Source organism: Canis aureus, chromosome 5 (assembly GCF_053574225.1).
Source record: "Canis aureus isolate CA01 chromosome 5, VMU_Caureus_v.1.0, whole genome shotgun sequence".
NCBI lineage: Eukaryota > Metazoa > Chordata > Mammalia > Carnivora > Canidae > Canis > Canis aureus.
The window spans coordinates 48,571,323-48,579,938 of NC_135615.1; the positions used below are offsets into that span (position 1 = coordinate 48,571,323).

The 8,616-nt window shown below is 45.8% G+C and overlaps 1 long non-coding RNA gene across 3 annotated transcripts in view; it reads left to right on the forward strand.

Moving 5' to 3' along the window:
* Positions 1-8,602, forward strand: part of LOC144314140 (uncharacterized) — an 87,846-nt gene extending 79,244 nt beyond the window's left edge. For 2 of the 3 annotated variants that reach the window (XR_013379836.1, XR_013379835.1), the window contains 2 exons: positions 6,848-7,008; positions 8,006-8,602. This is a non-coding gene — a long non-coding RNA (uncharacterized LOC144314140). The remainder of the gene's footprint in view (positions 1-6,847; positions 7,009-8,005) is intronic. The other variant, XR_013379834.1, reaches the window with a different exon arrangement.
* The last annotated feature ends 14 nt before the right edge of the window (positions 8,603-8,616 follow it).

An 8,616-nucleotide genomic window follows, 5' to 3' on the forward strand; every position in this document is an offset into this window, starting at 1 on the left:
GAAGAAAGAGGCTGGAATGGGTGTGAGGGAGAGTCAGAAGGAGACAGGGTGGAGGGGCTTGGGGGAGCAGCACTGGGAGTTCACCAGTGGGAGAGACTGGCTCTGGACTTGCCCGGGAGACTCATGGAAAGGCAAGGTCATGGGCCTTGTCTATCAGAGTTCCCACTAATAAGATGAAAAATATGCAAACTAGTGAGTTCACACAGAAGTTCAGACATTCTTGGGGCATTACGGAGAATTATTTTGAAAACATACAATAAGATTATTGAGGGGCTAGTTTGTCAGTAAGCAGCACTGGAGGCTCTGAGAATGTGGGAGCCTTTCCTGAAACCGCACTGGGGACCACAGGTCGTGGAGGGACACTTGTCTCCCTGTGAACAGGGCTGCCTGTGTCCGGCCCATGTGTACAATTCATGAGACGGACTGAGCAGCTTGGAGCTGTCCTCATTTCCTTAGTTAACTACTACCACCAAGGCCATGTTCAGTAAGAGTCCTGGGGTCACGCCCTGGCTCCTTGAAGCTCTGGGCATCTGCCTTCTCTAAGAGGAAAGTGCTGGAAAACACGAAGAAGGGGAGCAAATACCCCTAAAGATTTAACCAGGAGAGACAGATATCTACACATAGCATCATGAGATAACATATGTGAATGTATTTTGAAAAACTGCATGTGCTACATAAATAAGAGGTAATCCTATTTTTATATAATATTATTTCATGGGACACCTGGATGGCTCAGCGGTTGAGTGTCTGCCTTTGGCTCAGGTCATGATCCTGGAGTCCCAGGATCGAGTCCCTCATCGGGCTCCCTGCATGGAGCCTTCTTCTTCCTCTGCCTGTGTCTCTGCCTCTCTCTGTGTGTCTTTCATGAATAAATAAATAAAATCTTTGAAAAAAATATATTTCTTACTGGATCCACGAACTATAGGCACTGAGCTGTGGATCAGCTGGTCCTTCAAAATAGAACCAAGAGTACCATCTTACCCAGTCCATTAATTCACCCTCGTGGAAATTCAACTGGAGTTTGAGATACATGATGGTGCTCACCTGCCAGGAGGCTCAGAGACCTTTATTTCTTAATGTTGGTTACGGGCAGATAGGAAATGAGAGAACAGACCCTGGCATCTGATAATTCATTCATGTTACTATGCATCGCTTTCTAATTTTGGAAGCCCTCTCGCTGTGCAGCCTCAGGACCATGTGAAACAAGTAGAGATTACTATCTCCAGTTTCCAAGCAAGGAAGCCAAGGCTCAGAGAGGTGGCATGGCTCAGCCTCAGGTCACAGGGCCGAGAGGCACGTGCACCACGGTTGTGTCGTCGGTAGCCTCTAGGAAGCAATGCCCAAACGTGGCAGGATATAATCCTAAACCCAGAAAGTCAAACAACTGAACCGTAGCACCCTGGAGGCCAAAGTCCTTTCCCTATTTGCAGCTCCTGGTATTGCTGAAGAGTGTGCCTGGGGTGAGGGTGTGTGACCTGCGTCTGTTTATGTCTCGTCTGTTGTACCTTCTCTTTTGGAGCCACATGATCTCGAATAATCTGGACAAAGGAGAGCTAGCTCCAGTATGAGGGTAATTGCAGCATGGTAATACTTAACATACTCAGCACTTTCCACCTAGATGTTATCTCATTAACCTTCCCGTGTCCCAGCGAGGCATATGCGACATGCGATGTTGCTGTGGCCTCCGTTGTCAGTCCTCTTCGGAGCCTCAAGATGAGGTCCTGCGGATCTGCAGCTATATATTGCCGGGTGACTGAGGCCTGAGACTGAGGTTTCCTTTTAAGTGGAGTGACTGGAGGGCCAGCAGCAAATGCTCTCTGTTGCTGTATTCCGAGCGCAGGCACCTAGCAGTCTCCTCGCTATCAAAAGGGGTACTTGCCTCTCTTGAGCAACACTGAGGACCATGTAGGTGTTTTCAATGTCTGTCACTTACTCCTTACAGCAGCGTTGGAAGCGGGCATTACTATCCTCTCCATAGGAAACTGGTTTATAGGAGACTCGGAGATTACATACTTGCCCAAAGACACACTGGTGTTATTCGATGGCAGCACAGAGTTTGTCCCCAGCTCCAGGTGACGTCAGTCTAGACATAAGGTCCCTGCATCCCGTGTCAAGGCTGGCTCCGTGCTTTGACCTCCTGAGCTGAAGGGACAGAGCGAGGACCCGCACAGACGGCCTAGTCATCCCCGGCTACGTGTGCAGCCGTCCCCTCCACTAGGGAGAGGGAGACCGGAGGGAGGTGACCTGGTGGCAGCCCCCTCGGAGCTCCTGGCAGCTGCTGGCATCTCAGCTCAAGTCACTATTTCCAGGGCTCGGGGGCAGCCAGGGTGTGTGCGCCCCGGTGCGGGGAGAATAGGCAGGGGTGTGAAGGGCTGTTCAAGAGCCAAATGAAAGGGGAAGGGAGGAGAGAAGTTGGAGAGAGGCTGTTTTGAGGGAGACGAGAGGGTCCTGGTGGGTCTGGGCCAACTCCCACTGTTCCAGTAAAAGCCTCGGTGGAAACACGCCTGGTGGCACCGAAAGAGTACTTGGGATTTGTGGGGGGAAAAAATGGGTTTCTTATTTTTTCTTTTAAGATTTTATTTATTTATTCATGAAAGACACAGAGAGAGAGGCAGAGACACAGAGGGAGAAGCAAGCTCCACGCAGGGGGCCCGATGCAGGACTCAATCCCAGGACCCTGGGATCACGCCTTGAGCCGAAGGCAGGCGCTCAACCGCTGAGCCACCCAGGCACCCAGAAATGGGTTTCAATACACATAACCTGCATTTTCAGATTTGTCCTGCTAAGTCCATGAAGAAAAGAATGCTCCAGTGACAATGCCAGTAAAATGAGGGAGCGATGTGCACACAGTCACATCAAGAACAAACCTTTTGAAACTGATTTTGATACGGCTTGATTGTATTTACATTAGCTTCCAGGGTTGATGTGAGTCTTGCTAGTAATAGCTTTTATATAAAATTGGCTTCAAGGCGAGGGGTAGTTGTCTCAGGTTACTTGCGAGCCATGCCGTAATTGCACAGCTAGCCACTCAACTTGCAATGCCATTTGTCTGAGTAGGTCCTTGAACCCAGGCCACGGACTCAGGCGTGGATGGGCTCGAGCAGGGCCGCTCCACACCCGCTGCCTGCTGACTCGCGTGCTGTGTGTACTTTAATTAAGGGTGTTGACATGGTCAGAGGAACGGACCAAATGCAATACTCACTTTTACATTCTTCCATGGAAAAGTGAATTGAGATTAGGATCAACGTTACTAATAAACACTCCGGAAATAATCAGCCACCTTCCCCGAGGCTACATTTCTCATGCAACGTCCTCGTTCTGGGCATATGACTAATCTCAAAGCTCTGATAAGTTGTGTGTGTTCAATGTGAATTATAAACTGGATGTCATGCTGCCATGTTGGCCTTCTAGCAACAGAACAAGTATTTCCAGCTCTGTCAGGTCAAACTTAGAACCTAATGAATACTTTTGGAGGTCTGATTCCTCACCCACTTGAATTTAAGTAACTTATCTTCTCTAAACTAGCAGAAAATCACAAACTTGAGGTAGTCATTTGATTATTCCCATTGACTTAAGTAGGTGAATAATAAACCGCCCAAAGACTCATGTTTTCCACTCTTGTCTTTTTGCAATTGGACAGACTTTCATCTGCGGGGGCCCGTGTCAGGGTTTTATCATTCCTACTGGCAGATTCTGTCTTAAATCCAGGCACAGCCTCTCTTGCTTTAATTCAGTCTCCACTCCCAGTTAGGTCTTCGGAAGTCATGGGGAATAATTGTTTGATGCTCCATCCTTGAAACCTTCCATGAATTTGGAAACAGCAACCAGGTTTATCCAGAGGCTTCTCTACCAGGATATAAAACCCTGATTCCTTTTAACTTTCCATTTTGACTCTGTGTCCTCCAAGAGAGGCTCCTAAATCTTCTCTGGTGTCTTCCCATTTTTATTGTGTGGTAATGTAGTTAGGATGCATCCAGGAGCTCATTCTCTCGAAGTGAAGCAGGTGACTCCAGCTCAACCATACCACGGGGAATGTCTCTGCAGTCTTATGTCCTCTCTCATATTGTCAGGTGGCTGCAACCGTTCCTGATACCCCCATGCAATCCCCAGAGGAAAGAGGGTGTCTCCTTCCATGAGTCTCTCTGTACTATAAGAAAAGCCTTTTCCCAAAACTCCCCAGGTGACTTACTCTCAGACCTCCCGGAGGCTAGAATTGGGCCACAGGCCAGGGGAAGGGGACTGCCAGGATTGTGCAGGCCAGTAACCATTCATGCCCCCACTTCAGCCCCACCAGAGGAGTCATTTCCTGAGTACAAAGCTCTGTGGATAGTGAAACTTCAAACAAAATCAAAGTCCTACCAGCAAGGATCAAAGGGGGAAGGGACATGGTCATTGTTAAGTGGGCAGGCAGCTGTGTTTGCCACAGGTGAGCAAAAATGAGGAACAAAACTATTCTTCACGTGGTTCAAAATATTCACAGTAAAACAACAAAACAAGCAATAACTGAAAACCCATTAAGTGCCAGGTACTGTGGGAGCTAGCAAGGATGCAAAGATGAGCACCACGTGGTCCTTGACCTGCAGAGCTAGCAAGCCAACTGGGCAGCCCGTGTCATTTCAAAATTGCATAGTAAGCGGTAAGAGAGAGGCATGTACCTAGCATTCTAGAAACACAGAGAGGGATCCCTTAAAACTCAACTGAGGGGGTATGATTCCTGGGGAAAGGCCAAGTAAACTGACTGTGGATGCTGAGAGTGAGTGAGAATGAATTAGACTAAGAAAAGGAGGCTAGGGAGGCACTATGGGGTACATGACTCTTGATTTTCTAATCTTTGTATAATATTTTATGTTTTATTATTATGGCTCCTCTACAGTCGATGAAATAGAAAATCCCTTTCAAGCCTGAGGGTGGTGTGCACTGCAAGGGTCATTTCCCATGAGTTCAGTTTTTCATATTTTGTATCTGGATGAAATCCATTTTATGATCACTGAATTCCATATTTAAACAAGGAAGCCACTCATCCAGTAGGAAAATGTGTGAGGGAGTGAAAACGAATGCAATTCTAATCAATATGATGTCGCTGGCTCTGTAAACAGGTTTGTTTTTAAGTATTATAGGACAACTCTAGTGATTGGAACTGAGGAGGAATCAGAATGAGTAGAAGTCTATCACGTAGAATTGTTTTATTACTTGTGGCTATGTTAGGATAGCAAAGAGTTGCTTATGAGGAGTGTGTGTTAGATTGATGAGAATGATTTCCTTAGCATATTCACTACCTCCTTAAAAATGCTCCTCAGGTGATGGGGCACCAGGGTGGCTCCATCCATTGGGCGTCCAACTCTTGGTTTCGGCTCAGGTCATGATCTTGGGGTTGTGAGATCGAGCCCCTTGTTCACCCCCGCACTGGGCATGGAGACTGCTTGAGATTCCTCTCTCTCCTTCTACCTGCCCCCATGCTCATTCTCTCTCTCTCTTTTTCCCCATCTCAAAAAAAAAAAAAAAATGTTCTTCAGATGGCAAGAGACACTGAAAACAAACTCTTCTCTCCTCCTGCATCCTTTTTTTTTCTTTAACACATGTAAACTTTGGCCTGATTTGTGCTGAGTTGATTAGAGAATTATGAATGTAAAGAATAATGGCTTTTTAAAACTTTCTTAGATGGCTTTGGAGTTCTGTATGCATGTTTTCATGGGAATGCAATCTTCCTGTTATAAATGAATAAAAGATATCTATTCCAATAAACACCCAAGGAAACGTTATGAATAGGCAATTCAGTGTAACAGATCATGTAAAATAGGGTTAGATTCCTTAACAATCAAAGAAATGAAAACTAAAGCTAGATATCAACAGTCAAATCGGCAGCGTTTTTTTTTAAAGAGACTTTATTTATTTATTCATGAGAGACACACAGAGAGAGGCAGAGACACAGGCAGAGGGAGAAGCAGGCTCCCTGCAGAGAGCCCGACGTGGGACTCGATCCTGGGTCTCCAGGATCATGCCCTGGACTGAAGGTGGTGTTAAACCACTGAGCCACCTGGGCTGCCCTCAAATCGGCAGTTTTTATAAAAGTATAAATGAGGGACACCTGGGTGGCTCGGCAGTTAAGAGTCTGCCTTCAGGGATGCCTGGGTGGCTCAGCAGGTTGAGTGCTTGCCTTGGGCCCAGAGCATAATCCTGGAGCCCCAGGATCGAGTCCCACATCGGGCACCCTGCATGGAGCCTCCTTCTCCCTCTGCCTGTGTCTCTGCTTCTCTCTCTCTCTCTGTGTGTCTCTCATGAATAAATAAATAAAATCTTTAAAAAAAAAAGTATAAATGAGTAAATAAAGTGCTTATGCCCAGGGCTGGTAAGAGGGTAGAGACATGAGCACAATGTTTTATTGTGTTTAGAGAGATGTATGTATAAGGATGTTTACTCTAGGACCATTTGTCTTTTTGGGGTTTTAAAATTTTTAAAACAACTTAAATGTCCATTAACAGAACACTGTTAAATAATGGCATAGTCATGTAATGGAATATTAGATATCTGTCAAAACAACGAGGTATCTCTGTATACACTGAGTCTTTAAAATCTCAAGATGTATTACATACACCAAGCAAGCAGAGAGCAGAGTAAGAGTTATCTCTATGTACAGGTATGGAGAAAATCACATTTCTGGAAGGATAAATAGGAAACTGTTACCGTAGTTACAGTGGTTACTTTCAGGAAAAAGACTAGAGGTAAAGGATGGAAGACTTTTACTTTTCACTTTATACTTTTATGTGTGGTTTCAATTTGTGCAAGAATTGCTTTATTTTAAAAGATGAAACGTAGTTTGTTTTTTTTTTGTTTTTTTTTTTTTTAATAGGTTATCTCTTCGGGATTCCTGGGTGGCTCAGCGGTTTAAAGCCTGCCTTTGGCCCAGGGCGTGATCCTGGAGACCCAGGACTGAGTCCCACGTTGGGCTCCCTGCATGGAGCCTGCTTCTCCCTCTGCCTGTGTCTCTGCATCTCTCTCTCTCTGTCTCTTGTGAATAAATAAATAAACTCTTCATTAAAAATAAATAAATAGGTTACCTCTTCATGACTTGACATGGGAAAGTATAGACAAATCAGAATGTTATGACCCTGTTAATGATCCTATTTATCTGGAGAAAGCTGTAGACCTACATAGTGTTGTATTAAGAAGTCTGGATAAAAATAACTTGAACTCTGATCAATGTGGTTGCCTCATAGCCAGAGTAGAAAAGTACTGACATTATGACATTATAGAAACCTTCATTTTCTCTGTACTGTTGACTTTTGTACAGTTGCTAGTGAATTATCAGAAAGAAAAACATAAATTTTTCCAAGTGAGGGGAAAAAGTTAAAAAAAAAAAAAAAAAAAAAAGGGAAATCTAGTCCTCCCACTCCCTTTTGCGTGAAGTGCTCCTGTCTGCCCTGTGCAAAAACATGGCTTTGGCTCGTCCCTCACCTGGCTCATCCAAGCTCACTCTCACTTACTTCCCTTTTAAATCCCATCTGCAGGGGAAGCCTTTGTAGTCCGAGTGGGATTTCTCCTCTGATCCCACTTATCTACCCAAGGCTTACCCAACTAGAAAAACTGGAAAATAAAAATCAAAACAGAACGTTCAAACGAGATGCTGAAAACTAGCCCAACCTGTACATGAAGCCAGCATGTCTCATTCTCATACCACCAGGCTGCAGCACAGGCTGGGGACCCGAGCCCCCGTGAGCCCCTCCAGTTTGCACCCCGTCCTCTTTCTCGCCTACTCATCCTCCCTGTTGCCCTAACTTGGGGAGGCTGGTGAGGCAGGAGGGGTGCTATGGAAATAAAAGGCGATTAACTGCGTCATTGTGTGAGCCCTGGAGGATAAGATTGGTATCGTGCATTTGGTGCGAACACTGCCTAGAAAATTAGGAGAACCCAGGATGTCCGTGAACACAAGTGTGCTCTGAACTTGTGAAGAACATGCAGTGACGATCCGATCCCGACGATTTATCTTTTCAATTATTTTTTATTTCAGAACACTTAAATGTCAGTTGCAGTCTTACATGGGAGCAGTGCCACGAGGATGTGACTTGCTCCTGTGCCACCAGCAGTACTTGTGTTGACACACTCGCCAGCCTCCTCCCCATTCCTCCTGTGTGAGCTGCTGTAGCAGCTAGGACAAGTGCTCAGAGGTGTCCAAGCACTGGGAGTTCGGGAAAGAACCTTCGGTGAAAGTACACATCCGATCACCACTTCTTTCCGATCACCACTAGGAGAGGGGACCCAGGAAGCCCACACGAGGGGAAGTGGCCAAGCAGAGATTTCTAGAGCCACAGTGATGATTTAACCTACCACGCAGCTCTTGCTTACCATTTTTGGAATCTTCTGATGACTCTCGTGTCAGAACAGCCCAAGTGCTGGCACAGCAGACAAAAGAGAGTAGTTTTCCTTTGTTGAGTTGGGAAAGTATTTAAACGGCAAGGCTGTCTCCCTCCTGGGGCTGGCTGACTTGTGTCCCCCCAAAATAGATATGCTGATGTGCTAACCCCCAAACGTCAGAACGCGACCTCATTTGAAAAGAGGGTCTTTAGATATTTGATCAAGTGAAAATGAGACCATTGGCTGATGTCCTGATAAAAGGGGGCC